This window comes from Opisthocomus hoazin, chromosome 1, assembly GCF_030867145.1.
Source record: "Opisthocomus hoazin isolate bOpiHoa1 chromosome 1, bOpiHoa1.hap1, whole genome shotgun sequence".
NCBI classification, from domain to species: Eukaryota; Metazoa; Chordata; class Aves; order Opisthocomiformes; family Opisthocomidae; genus Opisthocomus; species Opisthocomus hoazin.
The window spans coordinates 120,733,355-120,751,810 of record NC_134414.1 but is presented as its reverse complement, the minus strand read 5'-3'; positions in this window follow the sequence as shown (position 1 = coordinate 120,751,810).

The window sequence follows — 18,456 nt, the reverse complement described above, 5'->3', positions numbered from 1 at the left end:
GCCCACCTGCCCGACTTCAGTGTGCAGATCTGTGCATCGCTCATTCTGATTCTTCGTCAGGAAAGTGTGTTTTTAACAGGAATGAACCAAATAAATTATTTTCAACAACATATAATTTTAGAAATACCATTTAAATTTTCCTGACTGACCAGTCATTTGTCTTGTATAACATGACATTTATCAAATATTTCCGAATTTTTTTTGTCAAGATGCCTTATGTCTCAACAGAGAACCTAAAGAAATAGATTTTGGAGTGACATATCAATTTGCAATGTACCATTGTACTGGTTTTGACTGGGACAGTTAAGTTTCTTCATAGTAGCTGATATGGTGCTATGTCCTCTGTGCTGAAAACTGTGTTGATAACACAGGGATGTTTCAGTTATTGCTGAGCACGCCTTGTACAACGCCAAGGCCTTTTCTGCTGCTCACTCTGCTCCGCTAGTGAGTGGTCTGGGGGTGCACAAGAATTTGGGAGGGGACGCAGCTGGGATAGCTGACTCCAACTGACCAAAGGGATGTCCCATACCCTGTAACATCATGCTCAGCAATTAAAGCTGGGGGAAGAAGGAGGAAGGGAGGACATTTGGAGCTATAACATTTGTCTTTCCAAGTCACCATCATACATAATGGAACCCTGTTTTCCTGGACGTGGTAGAACACCTGCCTGCTGATGGGAAGAAGTAAATGAACGCTTGTGCGTGCAGCTTTTGCTTTACGTATTACATTCAACCCAGAATTCTGTTCACTTTTACCCTTCTGATTCTCTCCTCCATCCCACCCGGGGGGACTGAGTGAGTGGCTGGCTGAGGCTGAGCTGCCTACTGGGGTTAAACCAGGACAACCCTAAAGATGTCTCAAAACTTTAACAGGGTAATCCTGATGCTTATTTAACACTTACATGAGGAATCTGTCATCTTTGAAGCCACTCATATTTTTGCCAACTTTTGCTAGAATCAGAAAAGTTTCTGGGTGCTATTGTTTCCAACCAAAGTGCAGCACTTAGAAGATGAACAGGAAAGGCACAAAAGTGTGCTGGAGAATCTATCGTAGGTAAGGTATGCCTCTGTTCTCTTTTCTGATATGTAAACGTCCCTTATTACATATTGCACTTTATCAGGATTTATTTTGTTTGCTTGGGTTTTAGGGGGATTGGGCGAGGGAAACATCTTTCCTGCATTTTCTCAGCTGTAAGTTTTTCTTAAAAAGCTTTATCCTTATTAGAACTAAAGCTTCTTTATTCCTCCATAGCACCGTGGAGATTTCTTAACACAAGAGACAGTCCCATTTTAAATTTACTGTTGTTCCTGTACTATCTGCTATTGATTTTTCTCTGATTTTAAACTTTTTTTTTTTTTTTAAATGCAGTCATTTTTCAGTTTCAGGAGAGCAATTCAGCCAAGCGTTTTGTTGGAGGATAACTCCAAGCATAGAATAAGGATTTTTTACTGAACTTGTCTTTAGCATATTGTTTAAATTTTCCGTTATTTCTTCCACCATCTTTTTACTGTGTAACTTCAGTACTTGTTTTTTCTTCTTGCAGGAATACCTATTTGGCTAATCACAGTTTCTTTCTATTCATATATATGTTTACAGAGGACCTGATTCAGGAGTTTTCATAAATGAGTACCAAACTTAAAGTAAATTATTAAATTATATGATTGCACAAATTAGACATTTATGAATTAAGGCTGCAGTTTTATAATTTATGGTTTAGAAGCCACCTTTGGTCATTTCATTTTTTACAATCTTCTATTCAGCTGTGACTATGGGTATCAAAGTTTTGGTGCCTTTACTTTCCTCAGTGCTCTTTCATACTCCCTTTTTTAATTAAAAACATTTCTAAAGGATTTGCTTGGATGCTTTTTTTAAAATATTTTTATTTTATTTTATTGGAATGGTATCTAGTATTATGGTGTTTCTGGAGTCCAAGATGGAACAACAATGAATAATTGCCTTTGTTCAATTACTTGCAGCTGTGAATATTTGCACAATAAAATTGTACTCTATCTAACATACTCTGATCATGTACTGAATTGTCTGTATTATTTTGGTTTGTTTTGTTTTGAAAAAGATAGAGGCTTTGAGGAATATATATTCTATCCATATGTTTTTTCTTCAATTGCATAATTATAGAGCTATGATTTATCTAGTTCTAACATGTTAATGGAGTGAACTATCACATTAAAAAGAGTATATGTCATTTAGCTATATTCAGCGTAGGTATCCTCCTACTAGAAATAATCTCCATAAGTTTTGATAGGTAATTAAAAGATGGTTCACTTCATAAGTATTCAGATTTTTTTAACTGTAGATAAAGTCATATTGCTTCCAATAAATATACCAAATATTCATAAATATATATAGTATCTCATATAATCCATAATATATACATGCATGCGTGTGCATGTAACACCTGAACTAAATCAGGTAGCAGTGATAGTAAGCTTTGAGTTGCTTAGTTGTTTAGTTTAAACAGATTTCTTTACAGATGCAATATAAAATTTTCTAAATTTAGAATATAGCTTTAAAAACCTCCTCCTTCAGTTAAAAATACTCTTGTCATTTGGGGAAAAAAATGGTGAAATGCTTTTTTTAGTGGTGGTGTTTCAACATTACTTTCTTCACAGACTTCAGAGAGGCAATCCTACATAATTGTCCAAAAGACACTCAGTAGAAGCAGTTAATCCACTGATAATGTCAGTAGTCAAGGTCTTTTAAAATGGATCGCAGACCTTCAGATGAATAAATGTAAGTATTTAATACCCCTTTATCCTACACTAGTAAATTTCCTGTAACAAAAAGTGGAGGATGATCGAATTAGTTCAAACCAGCAAACTAACACAAATCTCTCATTAAGTATGTCTACCAGCTTTCAGGATTGGGACATTACAAATATTTCCTTTTGGTAGGTAGGTTTGAATAGCTTTTTTCAGTTATAAGCTTTTTGTTCTTGAAGTCTGTGAATGATTTTCAAAAGTATTTAGTTTTTACAGTAATAAGGGTTCCAGGATGTTTTAGTTAAATGGGCCTAAGGATCCAAAAGCAAAAAAGTTGTGGTTTTTTTTTAATTATTCTTATAAACTCCACAGTGAAAGTGACATTATTTATAAATTTAAATTATAATCCAGTGACATAAAAACCAGAGCTTTACTAAGACCTGCTCATGGCTTGGAAAGAATAAACCCTTTTAGATAGAGTTGTGCTTCGTTTTACAAATACGTGTTACTACAGAGATTATACATTGGTTGCACATAGGTTTACAGTAGAATAGTTGCACAGATCAGAATATTTTCTGAAAGAGAAAAGAACAAAGGAATCTTTCTGTTTAGGCCTCAAAGGCGAAATACATTATTTCAATGGTACCTTCAGAATCTTTCCATTCAGTTTAAGATTCTGGTGATTTATGGGCCAATAGTCTTTTCTAAATAACAGAGTTTTAAAAAAAAAAAAAACTCCATAAAGTGCAAAATGGCTTTGGGACCACAAAACACTAATGACAGGGCAATCGAGATTCAAGGAGACAGTTTAATTGCTAACATTTTATTTCTTCCAAGGATGCCTTAAAGTACCTCTCTATCCAGCATTGCTACTGCCACTTGCTAAATACCTTATAGCTATTCCAAATTTTAACATAAGAATTAATATTTTAAACTGTTCCAAATCAATTTCTTGAGTTAGAATGCGAAGACACCTACCACTAACAATATTGGTATCTTTTTCATCTTCTCCCAGTTTTATTGGGCAAGGAATGTGACCATGTCAGAAATACAGCATAAGGCATGGAAATACAGTAGAAAAGAGTTAGAACAGGAGACTTCTTGCTGCCCTTCATCTAATATAAGTAGTGTTCATTGGGCTTTTTCTTTAGCAGTTCTTTTCCTGCAGTTTTGTTCTATGATTATTACAGGCTCTTTATTATTCTTTTCTGCTAATGTTATGACTTATGCTCTGGCATCAGGAAGGTTTGGTTTTTTTTTTTGCCAAACTGTGAGAAGACATTTTGACAGCATTTGGGAATTGGCATTTGTTTTAAAGTTAGAGAACTGAGAAGAACCTTGGAGAAATACTTGTTTTGTCACAAATTATAGCTGATGTGCTGTGAGACAAAGACCAAAGAGACAAAGAAAACCATAGGGTTTTATCGGTAAATATCGTTACCTGAAGGAGAAAGAAAAAGCCAGTGATTCGGTAGGTAAAGATCGCAAAATGAGCAAAATCCTCTGGGTGGGATGATAAGGAACTCTGTGATGGATTATTTCTTATCTGAGGAGACAACTTAACCACTGTATCATCCATAAATGCGTATGTGAGGGTTTGAGACACAAAGGGTAAAAGCTCATATTACTTTCTTCCCTTTTCAGCTGCCAGTAAGGGCTGCCATAACATCCATTTACCTGTGTTTCTCTTTAATGAGTGCGCAAAGATGAATAAGATAAATAACTGAACAGAAGCTACAGTATTGCAGGTGAAGAACAAGATACTTGACGCTTTGCATTAAAAACGTCCAAAGAGAGTATTTATGTTCTTACTTGTGGTGGATCCGGTTTCATCTATTAACCATGGGTGACAAAGTACTACAACAAAAAAACCTACTCTGACTTGGTTAATAGGATTAGCATTATTATGGTCCTTCATAAACTGCATTTTGTCCATTCTTGCACCTTTTACTATTTTCTGTTTGCCATTTCTGCAGCACTACTGGATCAATTTCTTACTCCTCTGTCACAGCATTCTACTTTTTTCTTAAAATTCTTTATTGCTTATTTTGAGTTCACTTGAAATTTGATGTTCATTCCAAGATTAGAAATATTTAGAATTTGCTAGTGTACTGGAATTGGTCAATATTTGTTTCTATATCTACATAAATATATAGTACTAATTCTATTTTTCCCTTTTTCAACTCAGTCAAGATTTCCTCTGTAACACAGGTGAAGAAACTTTACTCAACAGGTGGGACAGAGGCTCAGTTTTGACACTGATAACTAAATGACTGAGCCAGTGCTATGTACTCTCAGGCATGTTGTAACAAAAGGCAACCTCAAAGGCAAGGTGTCAGGGAGTTACTTTGTTGGACTTAGATGCTAAGATGAATTTAAAACCTAATAGGAAAGTCAGCCTAGCAGCAGGCTACTATGATGTCTTTTGCTGCCCCTTTTCTAATTTGTCTCTACGAAGAGGTACTAGCAGAGTGTCTTTGTTTCGCCAGCACAGACGCTGAGGCATTTTCAGTCTTGCTTTCCAGCTCCCAGTGCTGCATGTGAAACAGCTGGGCAGACAGGGAAAAAGAGAAGTACTTCTGCCTCCAGTAACTTCCCTCTCAGCTGGTGGCTTGCTTACAGAAGTATTTTGCACATCCCTGGAGCTGGACTATGAAAAGTAAAGAGTGAGTGATATGGAGTCACACACGTTTGCAAAATATTGGCTATGAGCATTTGTAAAGACCTAATTTTACATTCTATCTGAAATTATTGGATTTTTAGTGTGTCCTTCCATTGCTCCAGACCCAGAGCAGATTTATTATTAGAGATTAAAAGAGTTTGCAAGCAGATGGGATTTGCAATATGCCATTTGAACAGACTCCTCATCCATTCGGTATTGAGAGGCTAAAGCGCTGATGCTGCTACTTGTTTTCTGAGCTATAACTTATTCTTTCTAGCCTATGTCTCTTAGAGCTTTTGTACCACCTCTTGCAGTAGATTTGAGCACAATAGCTTCAGCTGAAACAAAATTACTATGAAAATGAAAAAGGAAGCACCAGAGTTGAAACAAAATGAAACAGAAAATTTTTATTCCACTATAGGTTACGTGTATTTGAACTTGTGTAATGTACTTAAAGAGGAATTCATAGAAGCTCATTACTTCCCTTGATACTATAAAATACACATCTTAGACTTAGAAATACTCAGATATTGAACAAAGAGAACCACCTGCTACCTTGAATGGACTGTGAGTAACTATCTAAATGATTCTTCAAATCCAGTCGATACAAAAATATTCTCATTTGTTAGCAAGAGAAGGCTGAGACACCTGCTTATATAACATCTACATGTGTTTGACTATTTCATTTGTATTTCTTGGTCTGTCAGATTGGCAGTTAAAAACAACGAGAACAACACAGCAAAATAGGAGCTTTCAGGCTGTGCGGTGTAGAATAATGAAAGCAATTTAGGTACATGTGGGATAATGCCACATTAACAGCATTAGTGAACCATTTTCTCCCATAACATAATCTGTCAATAGCCTTTTTCAACTGACAGAGTAAAACTTGTCAATTTTATTTTTGCAAATCCATATTTTCTCTAACAATGGCTTTTCTTCTTTGTGAATTTATGCATGACATCACAACCTACAGTCTTACTACTTCAGTATGAAAATTCATATCTGTGTTTCACCTGTGTTCTTTCACCATGCATATTTAGAGAGCTCTTCTATGCATGCCTCTACCACCTGCTTTGAGACATAGACAGAATCAGTGTTCCGCTGGTGGGAGAAAACACTAACTTCACAGATGTAATGTAAGGATATCTGACTTTATCTGAAGGAGAAAAAACAGATGCCAGGTTATAGCTTTGCCTTCTTTGTTCACAGGTAGGCTGGAGAGCCAGGGACAACATGTATTGTGTCCCTTGTGTTAAAGCTCCAGCTGTACTCTAAAGCAATGGCTGGAAGCAGCTAACTTATATCTGCTCAGAAGCAGGGAGTCAAGATCTCTGTGCAATCCAGACATAAGGCAAAGAACTTTCTCTGCAGCAATGAGCAGCAAAGCAGGACTGAGAGAACAATCAAGATGGGAATAGGCTGAGGAGTGCTACCTCTTCACAAGCTCTGAATATCTGCCCTCAAGGTCCTTAAATACTTTGATTTCTTTGTCAGAAATCAGTCAAGGCCAGCTCCTGACATTCCCTCATGCACTTCATGAAGTGGCTTTGGAGAATCCTTGCAGATGACTGTAAAAATAGCAGGCCGGTAAGTTTTGAAAAGCTGACGCTTTTTTTCTGCCCCATTCAATGATGCTTCACTGTAAAGGCAGTATCAGTAATTCAAGTTCATCAGACACGTAATGCTTACAGATCATTCCTGTCTTTCTCATATCCTTTCTTGAACTTTAGGACTTATATCCCTATTGTTATAAATAAAAAAAGTCATGCAGCTCACAAAGATCTGCAGAAACATTAGCCAAAATTGGGATGTCATGCCGGTTAGTTCTTCCACTAATACGTTTGCAACACCACCAGTGTGAGGCATGCCCTGACAAAGAGCATAAAATGCTGTGCATGAATAAAATGCCGTTGGGAAAGATCTGCAGCTGTGAGCAGTAATTGGTAAAGTGCTATCATCAAACCCCACACAGCCACATATACAGAGGAAGACTCGCAGCACATCAAGTGTAAAATGAAAGCTGTGACACAGGCAGACATGAAGCCAAAGGAATATTGGTCAATATGCTGAAGTTGCTGTCCAAAGACAGAACTGTTCAGCAGTCTCTAAAATGTTTGCAACTTTGAAAACAAACAGAACACTGGAAAAAAGAAAATCAGTTCTTCTAGTTAGTTGGAAAAGCTGATGTAAAGAAATATTCTACAGAAATGAGGTGCAGATGCTGGAAAGATAGATAACTGTCAATGAGTAATATGACAGTGTCAGTGCTCTCACAAGCATAAAAATGATATACATCGTCACTAATCCCTATGGATTTATTTTGTCACGTGGTCAGTCTACATTCCTCCATCTTCATCAGGCAAAGGCTGTGGACACTAACCAGTAAAACTGATGTCCTTCAGTCACAGTGAATGTATGAATGAGGAACACAGATCAGTAACATCACAGAGTATAATGGTGGATTAGGAGGCAAAGACACATGAAATACGTACTGGTATAAAATATTAAACTAATTATGAAGAGTGCTTCTGTACAGCCAACACCAGATGTTTTGATTCTGGCTACTAATCTGTTTGAAACACAAAGCTGTGTCACACGTAAGTGTAGTCCTGCACGCTGGCAAAGTGCCCAGAGATAGTGAACCTGTGGTAAAATGGTGAGAGTGAGAATTTCTCACTCACTTTTCTAGGCTTGAAGAGTAGTCACAGATATTTCTCTCTCTCTTTATTCATTCTCATACATGGTGAACAAAATTAAGCCTATATACATAAAAGAAAACAGTTACTCAGATTTGAGGAAGAAGGAAAAACATCATCGCTACCAACTGGTCCTCTGGCATTTCAGGCACCATTCTGCTTGCCAGCAGAGAGATCAGATTTGGAAGATATATGAAGATCCCTAATTGGTTACAGGTAGGGCTCATTTTTCCTTTGTAGTTCCTTTGCTGAGTCAAGGAATGAAGGTTAACCAAATGTCTTGAAAATCTCTGGTTCGGTGACACTGGGTGTAGTCTTCTAGTTTGCGTTTTCTCTTGGACAGGGGCAAAATACTTGGAAATATTTGTATTGAGGCATAAGTCAGCACAGTGTGACTTTTGGAAACATTTTACTACACAGAAAGAACTAGAGAATCCAGTTACTTGAAAGTGCAAATACGTTGGTTTGTCAAGGTTACTCCTTGATGATGTATCTCACTTCTTATTCAAGGCTGCCTGGTCAAAACCAGTGAAATTTGCATGGTTTTGTAGGCAAAATCCAGAATGTCATTTCCAGTGTCACCTAAACAAATTAGATGCTCAGCTTTAGTGATAAGCAGTGAAGATTCCTTAAGTGCTTTTTTTTTTCATCTCTTGTTCTGAGACTACTCTCTGCAGCAAATGTTCCATCACTGCTAATAAATAAAGAAACAGTTGCAACTTCGTAGACTCCAGCGAGAGCAACACCAAGTTCAATACTGGATCGCATTCCACAAAGGCTTGTGCTTTGCTTACATCTATCTTCTAAGATGATTTAAAAAATATTTCACTGGTGTTTGAATACATCATCCTTCTTTCTTCCCTGTCCACTTTCTTCTTGTACACTTTTGCCATTTTTAAATCTTAGTTTTCTTGCCTCCTGCAGTATATCCAATGAGAATTAAGACAGAAGCCTGCATTTTTGTAGACATTATTGTATCAGATGAACTGGTGCATTTCAGTGTTTTTAGTTGGTTTCATCCTTTTACAGGTGAACAGAATGGAGATTAGAGATTCTGTTTTGATGATTTTCTTGAAAAGCAGCTGGGCTTTGAAATCAGGTGAATGTCAATCTTTCTGTCTTACCTTCATACTTCTTTACCCTTGCAAGGCAGGAAAACAAAGAATTGGAGAGTTTTGACCTACATCTCTGAAAGGTAACCGAATCTAAAAACAACAACCTTCTAACACTGGCCTAGAGCATTTCTTCCACTAGCTCTCTGCAATCCAATATTAAAAAAAAAAAAATTTGAGGAATTTGCAGTGTTTTTGAATTAAGCTCATTTTCTGATTAGAAGCTCTGACTAAGCAATTGTAGAAATACAGGGTGTATTTAAGTAAGAAAGCTGTTTCTCTTCTTCATTAATCAAGGAATATTTTCACAGTTCAACTATCCTGCACTTGTTTTCCTGTGATTTGCAAAGAGTGAATCATAGAAGGATATTCTTTTCCTATAAAGAACATTCCTATTAGCTTACATTTGCAAATACATTTAATTTTATTTAGTCACCATTCACCACCGTTTACTCTGCAGCATGCACCATATCAAGAGTTTTGATTCAGACCTCATGTTTCCTACATAGCTAGTACAGTATATATTGATACCATTCAGCTTGGTGTCATCTGCAAACTTGCTGAGAATGCACCTGATCCCTCTGTCTATGTCATTGATGAAGGTATGAAATAGCACTGGTGTCAGTACGGACCCCTGAGGGACACCACGTTTTATTTTCTTTACCTTCAGGTTTTTAAATATTCTGGCCATTTTAGGGGGCAGGTATTCGCTTTTTTTAAGTCCTGTTAATATAACTGTGTGAGAACTTTAATCATTTCTCTTAATATTCCCAAAAGTACTAGTAAAGCTTCCCTACATTTTTTTTCTCTTCAATACACTTTTATTTTCTCTGAATGCTGTTTCTTAGTGCCAGCCATAACATATACAATGTTAAGTCTCCTTAAAACCTCTTTATTTTACACATCTTGTCCAGTGATCTGAATTGTCTAATACTTTCTAGTATTTTCAAGTGTAGATTGCATCTTCTATTGGTAATACTGGAGAAAGGGAAGGACTGTAGGGTTTGTGAGAAGAGCAAGAAATCTGTGTATGTCTGAGGTGGCAAGGGCAAGGTTGCAAGCCAGTTGAGTTGTTTTGGAAGGCCAGATTCTTGACTCCTGGTGCCTAGGTATGATGATCCAGACAATAGCCAATGATTACATTCAGATTTTTTCTCAGGATCTCATTCCATTCAGTGCTCAGGTTAGAACAGTTCTGTGTGTTAATCAAGGCAAGAAGGCCATCATCCTGGGACCTATTCTGAATTGTTGCTGGGGAGTTTTGAATGAAGCAAAAGATTGCAAGAAAATAAAGGAAGTTGTCCCTATGAATGCAGCTGAATCATGCCTTTGGAAACTGGAGTTTGTTCCTATCTATGACATGGAGTGTTATTTTATGCTGTCAAATCACCTCAACCCAAATTTTCCCACTTGCTTACAAGGTTCTTCATTTCTCTGGTGTCTTATGTGCAGAAGTGTTTATAAATCAGAGCTAAAATTGTAGCAAGTAAAGCCACACTTCAAACATGGAAAGTGCTATCTAATGCTTGGAATGCTGAAAAATCAGTTTCTAACCATCTCTCAAACTTGACACACAAAATCAATTGATACATTTTGACCTTAAACTCCTTGTGATCCTGTAACCCCTCTTCAAAATGTATGTGATGCCAAATACATCCCTATCTTTATAGGGGGGTGAAAGGTTGGGAAAATAAATTGGTATTTGTGAAGCCATCACATAGTAGAAATGTGTGAATTACGTTTCTGTTTTTAGAACAGTGTTTGAAGAGTGTGTCTCTAATAATACCTGGAACTGCACATAGAAAATCAAGAGAAATAAAAAATTGAAAAGCTTTTCATAAATGATTTCCATCCAAGCTGTGCATTGAATGAGGAGGTAGGGGACTCATTAACTTTTAATGCTTGTGATCATACTGTTAAAGAGAGTATCATAAGGACTAAATTCAGACTGCACAAATGTGATTTTCAAGTAATTAACATTGTCAGCTGATAACAATTTTAACATTACTTTATGGGTATGTACATATGCATTCATGCATGCATGTATGTTGACAAGCTCAGTTACAAATTGTACTCAGGTATTCACAATTACCTGTTTAGGACTCTGAGACACTGTTACATGGTTCAGTAACACCATGAGCATATCAAACTTTGGCTTTTAATGTGTTTGCGGAGGCTTCCTTTCTATTAGTCTTTGGCTTTAACCATGTAGTTGGAAGTAGAATTTCATCTGCCATCGACATGTAATTTACAACAATTGTGTAAAATAGTTGTCAAATGACTTTGTTAATATGGCAAATCACATATATAAGAGGGTATTTAAATGAGATCTACATGTTTAAATAGCTTAAAATCTTAGGATTAAAAACATCAGAAAAGTTGACTGTGCTAGCTGAGTCTTATAACCTTTCTCAAATAGATCCTTAGTTAATTATCTCTAAAACTGGATTTTTAAAACATTGTGCTGTGTCTAGAGATTGATATTTAACTTTTTCTCTATTAATCATATTTAGTTTTGAGATTTGGAACGGTAGTCCTCTAAGGTTCATCTGACATTTAAACAATTATGTTGAGACTTAACATTGATATATTTTGGTTGCTTAACCCTTCTTGTCAGCAGTTTTGTATTTTATGCAGAACTTGATGGTGTGACACTGGCATTTATAGCAGAGTGCATATATTTTAATAGAACAATTCTTGTCCTTAGTAGGACCTGTAGTTATAGCAGTTATGATTATTATCCTAAAACAAAGCAGTCTGAAGCTGTAACCAATTTATAGGACACAGCTTCACATGCAGACATATGCATATCCCTTGGAAAACTGATGCTGATGTGTATTAAACTGCAGACTTTTTATTATGAAACCAATGCATGTGCTTCCCAATTAAAAAAAAAAAAAAAAAAGAAAGAAAAACATAGCTACAAAAAACCCTGTAAGTTGAAACCTTATTTTTTAGTGGATAAAGCTTGACAGCATAGGCTTAGGGCTGATTACAAAAATGGGATAAGTTACTCCATGATTCTAGCTGTTGAAGGCTACGGGAAGAAATCTTCATGATACGGATTAAGGAAGTTGGGGGTATTTAATTAAAACAATTCTTCTGTCATGCTATTGCTTATTGCTTCTTCCAGGACTGAAGAATTTCTATTTTGGCTCCATCCTAACTCACTCTTTCTTAAAGTAATATTTTTTTAGGGGGCGGGGGGAAAGATGAGGTCGATTAAGCTCACGGGAGATACAGTACCTGGATATTGGTCTCTTTAGTCAAGTTAGTATTTGATTGTAAGGATGGAGTGCCATGTGCTGTCAATGTGTCACTGCCACTTAAACAGCAATACATGTCCCTTCTCCATTTCTGTGCAGTAGCAGAAACATTTGATTTCTGCATCATGCACTGTAACTAATCTAGCATAAAACAAAACAGAAAAAGTGAAATGAAAGCTGTCAATAAATTGGTGATGGACAGAGGGAGAAGGAAGTGCTTCTTTGGTGGAAGTGCTGGTTTTAATTCATCAAGCTCTACTGTTGTATTATTTTAAGAGATCAGAAGAGATTGACTGAAAAATGTTCATTTACATGTAAAAACATTCTAAGAGTAATTAACATTTTAATGCCTCTGAAGTTTGGAAAATAATAATCAGTAGATAAGGTATAGAACACATTAATTATCTTTTCAAGATTACTCACTTTTACAAGCATTGTCCTCTGAAATTTTTAATGGCGGCATCTGAAGGTCATTTGTGAACAATTCATGTGACCATTCAAAGCTAATAAACAACCTCATCGGTTATGAATTACCACTTGCTCCCTTTTTGCAAGAAACCAAGAAAGTATATTTCAATATCTGTGTCACAATACTGTTTATCATATTTGAGACTGATATCTACTTTATACAGGAGAACCTAAACAGCAGGGTATGAGAATTACTAATCTGTGACTCTCATAAACATTTCTGGAGGTACCAGCTTCAGGTAGTGTCCTTGTCTGGGGAGGAGGGCAGAGCAGTCTTTTCAGCAGGCCACACGTCTTTTTCAGTCATAGGAAGGGCCAAATGAAATAACATCCTCCTTCTAGAGGACTTGACTTTCGGTGAACACATAGACTGATGTAATGTGCGGTAGGCCCAGAGGGAAAATCCACAACGTATCAAACAGAAGGCTTAATATAGCTTTGCAATATTTGTGTAAAAAGTATCTGGCTGCACAAGGCACAGGTTGGGCTTCTCAATGCTGCTGCCGCCCCTGCCAGTGGGAAGCCCAGGCTGGGCTGAGTGATACGTGCTTGGCTCTGTGGTAGACTTTGTCCTCAGCCTCGCCTTCTTCCTCACAGTCTTTTCCATCCCAAACAGAAAAGCATCCTTTATACTGCCATTCTTTTTCCGTCCCTATGCCCAGCACTGCAGCCAGGCTGAACTGTGCCTGCCCACTCCTCTGGGTATGATGGGCTCCCCTTCACCAAGGCGGCAGCGCTGGGGAGGGAAGATGAAGGTGGAGGGTGGGTTATTGTGTGAAGGAAGGCTGATCCATGGAGTGGAGGTGCTGCCCACATGGAGGCTACATCAACATGCATGTGTGTGCAGGCTGCAGCCTCTCACAGGGGCAGGAGGAGGAATCCTGAAATCTATATCCGGTTCCTGCAAGTACAAACACGAGAATCACCCTTTCTGGGGAAATATTTAGAATAACAAAATAATCTTGTCCTAAATTAATGTCATAAATGACTGACGCTTCTGTGACTTGAAATCTGATGTTGGGTGGGATTTGGATTCTTGAGAGCATGTCAGGTTGCATTCAGGGGCACCAGAGAAGCACCTGGCCTTTTGTTTATGTTGCTCACACAGTTCAATAGGGGGTATATAATGTGCTCTATGTATACCATTGGTGTATATACCTTTGAAAATGGTAAATTCCTAAATTTATGTGACAGCTAGACAAACAAGAAAGGATGTAGGGAGCTGAAATATAGAAGAGGTGCCAGGATTACTCATCCTTCTCACACTCTCTGTTGGTTATAGATGCTTTTAACAATGGAAGCTAACAGTAAGTTTAAATGACTTTTTTCCTTCAAAACTTCTATTTTTAGATTTATCCATAGAAGGCACTAGCTAATATTTTCAAGTTTTAGTGCTCATAGAAAATTACAAATTAACAGCCTTTGAGAATAAAATCTGTAGCTCAGACAGGACACAGCAAAGGTGAGATCTGTATAAGCTTCAGGCCCCTGTGATGTGCTTCAGATCTAGTGGTAATCTCATTGCATGACCTTGCTGCTGAGACTACCAGTAAAAGTATCAGTTAGTACTAACAGCTTTTTGGTACCTTGAGAACTATGCTAAAACCATTTATTCAGCTTATCTGATATTCAGAACAGTCAAATGAACGGGTTTTGTCTGCTTTTTGTGTTACTGATCTCCTCAATCATTCAGTCCTTCAGTATCTAAAATGACCATTTTCCCATGGACCAAGAACTAATTCTGGTGATACATTAGTGTATTTATTATTCACAATATTAAAGCAAAATGTACATCACTGGGAGATGGTCATGTTTGTGAGAGTCTGTATTTCCAAGTTACCAAGCCACGCTGTTTTATGTTCCCTTTCTGCATCATTCTGAAGTGCATGAGGTACATACTTTGTTCATGCGTGTTAAAATGCAAAGAGGGTTGGCTGCAGCTACTCAAACAATTCCATCTGTGATTCTTTTCAGTCAATGATTGCTGTTTTAATGACATTGGGGAAAAAATTATTCTGTTTTCACCTAAACTAAGGGAATATTTAGTGAGAAAAAAATTTCTGTTTTTTTAAACAAAAAACCTGTTTTTTTAAACAAAAATTGTACTTGAAATTATTTTATGAGCTCTCAGATGACCTTTACTGAGGAAGGTTGCTGCTTTTATTCTCATTTCCTACATCCTCTTGTGCTACATAAACCAAATTTACAGGTACTGACTCACCTGCCCAGTCAGTATTAGAAATTCCTGGTGGGAGACACTGTACAATCACTTGTGGAAAACCCATTACTGCTAGCAAGGACTTGTATTCAGAGATAAAACAAGCCTGCAAATGTGACAAACTATATGAGGGAAAGCATGGATAGCCATGGTAAAAACATAGCCTTACAAGCTCAGTTTGATAGCTTTGAATCATTTAAATGTATAGGGTTTCCTTGTGTGTCTGACCTTGTTGTGATTAATGCTCAGGTCTAGAACTACAAATAATATTCCCCTCTGCTCTGCAGGAGGCTTCTTCATCTTCAGTTTTGGAGGGCATGCACTAACCATTGCATAATTTCTAAGGGGATGTTGCTTGATCGAGTGAGTTAGACATACTTCTGGCATTGAGGTCCATCTGCTATTCAGAGAGCACGGGAAGAGAGGCGGGAAGCCAGATGTCATGTATTAAAGACCTTGTCTCACTTTTGATGACAACTCTGGAATGCAGCATTTGGCACATTTCTTGCATCAGTAAGAGGATAATATGAGAACAGTGTGATCTTCTGGTAGCTGTTATTGCATCCCAACTTTAGGGAGGACAAACAATGGCTGAGCAAGTCAAGGTGCTAATAGCGGTGCATTTTTTTTTGTCAAGTGGTTTATTTCAAAATGCTAAGGGAAACAGTGGAAGTTACCAATTATGCTTATTGTTATAACAAGTACCTGAATCAGTTTCTGAGTCCTTGGAGATGATGTATACCTGTGTGAGTGCATATTTTGAATACAGAGTAAATTTTTCTTGAAGTAAAACTAATTTGTTTGAATGTGTACTTTCCTCTATAATTTAGGTTCTGGATGCCATATAATTTGTAATAACAAGTCCTTATAACTAGGATACATGGAATAAGCAAACATATGTTCATAAAATACACTACCGAGTTTACCTTTCTTCACAGTACCCTAGTTCTTTGCATAATGTGCAATCTATGCTAAACATATGACAAAACCCACAACTCCTATAGAAAAACAATCCTACCTTACCTCAGACCAACAGCCCACAATAACAGATGTCTCTCTAGTAAAATTTTACTTACTGACTGTTTCACCATAGCCACAGACAGTGGCCCTACTTTGTTTAGGAGTGGGTTTCTCCTGAAGGCAAACTGAATTACTTCACTAGAAAGTAAGCTGCGAACCTGTTTTCTATATCCTGTGAGCTCATATACCTGCAGTATATCTTTTATACTTTATGTTCTATCTGTAACAATATTCCAAAGGCAATTCAAATGGTGTGAAAAAAGAGAGAAGAGAATGGACTGTAGTTTTCTTATGTAAGTTTCAGCTTGTTGAACATTTTCACAGCTAGAAACTTGGCACTGCTGCGATCTATGGCAAACAGATGGATATTTTTTTTAAAAACTACCTTAGTACTTCATTTTCATTCCTAAACACATTTTGTTTAATCATTAAGGGGTGGGTTCATTATTCATTTATCCAGATTGCTACAGCAATAATATGGGGCAATTATCCGAAGCTTAAGGCAATAATCTAGTATTTTTGAAATACTGTAAATTTAGGGAAATACTGTTTAGACATGGTAAACAAAACTGTTAATTTAGGGAAATACTGTTTAAACATGGTAGACAAAACTGTTAAGGTCTTAAAGATGACTTCTCTGCTTTTATCTCAAGTTATTTGTGCTATTCCAAATATTGTCCAAAAGATATTTTAAGCAAGAATTCCTCTATAAATGTTTAAATTAAAAAAAACAAACAAACAAACACCAAAAGAAGAACAGTTCTATGTGGTTAATTTCTATAGTACTTTTTTCAAATAATGCATTCTGGCTGTCCAAGCATTTTAGTGTAAGAGCTGAGGCTTCATTAAAATAGTATCTTTTATCTAACTTTCACTTTCATACTTAAACTTCTGTGAAAGCTTACATATTTCTACAAGTAAATTCTACTTAAAATGAAACATTATAACAGCTGTCCATAAGCATATACTAATTATTAAATTTTATATTCCAAATACAGCAATTTTAGTAATTTTATTTTTATTAATCAATAATTTCATTTGCTCTCTTCCTTTTTTTAAATTCTTTGAAATTTAACTATGTTGTGGTAGGTTGACCTTGGCTGGCTGCCAGATGCCAACCCAGCCGCTCTCTCACTGCCCCTCCTCCACAAGACATGTAGTAAAAATGGGATGGAAAAGCTTGTAGCTTGACTTAAACACAAGGAAATCACTTACCTATTGTCATCATGGGTAAACCAGAATTGAACTGGGGAAAATAAATGTAATTTATTGTCAGCTAATATATATCTGGATGGCGAGAAACAAAGACACAAAATCATAAAACTCTTTCCTCCCACACCTTTTTTCCAGGTTCAGCCTCACTCCTGCCTTCCCAACTTCTCTACCTCCTCCCCCGCAGTGGGATGAATAGAGAATGAGGGCTGTGGTGAGACCATGACAGTTCCTCTCTGCTGTTCCTTCCTCCTTGTACTTTTCCCCTGGTCCAGCGTGGGCCCTTCCGATGGGCCACAGTTCCTTCAGAGAACATCCACCTGCTCTGGTGTGGGGTCCTCTGCAGGCTACAGTGTGGATATCTAATCCACCATCTGAAGCACCTCATTACCTCCTTCTCTCACCTTGGTACTCAAAGGGGTTTTTCTCATAGATTTTTTCTCCTCATTCCTCACACACCAGGCATTGTTTTGCCCTATCCTACATTGGTTTTGCCAGAGGTACCACCAGCTTGGTTGGTGTGCTTAGCTGTGTCTGGAGGTGGGTCTGTTGTGGAACTGCCTGTGTTCAGCAAGAGGCAGCCCCTGGCCTCTTCTCACAGAGGCCACCTCTGCAGCCCTCATGCCAATAAAACATTGACTCTGACACCTAATGTACATATACTTGATTCAAAATGAAGATCCTTACAGTGGTGGTTTTTTTACAAACATTGTATGGAATTGGATTGATCTTCTGCTTTCCTGCCCAAAGACTGCAAATTTTCAAACTCTGAGAACTCTATGCCAAAGTCTGACTAACCGTGCCTGTCCTTTGGTAACTGCCCATATACTGCGTATCCCATCACTGATATAAAGTTATTTTAAAAACTGAGTTCCCTTTTCCATTCTGTTATTATGGTATGTCTAACAGTTATTCTATTTATTTCAGGAATGAGGGATGGAGTGGATAACAGAGGTTCAAGCAGCTGCCACACCTACAGCCTCTCACAGCCACTGACACCTTTCTCTGCCACTCTCTTAGGTCAAAAAAGGCACTGGCAGTCCTCATCTCAGCTGGACATAGGCAAAAGTGTAAAATGAATT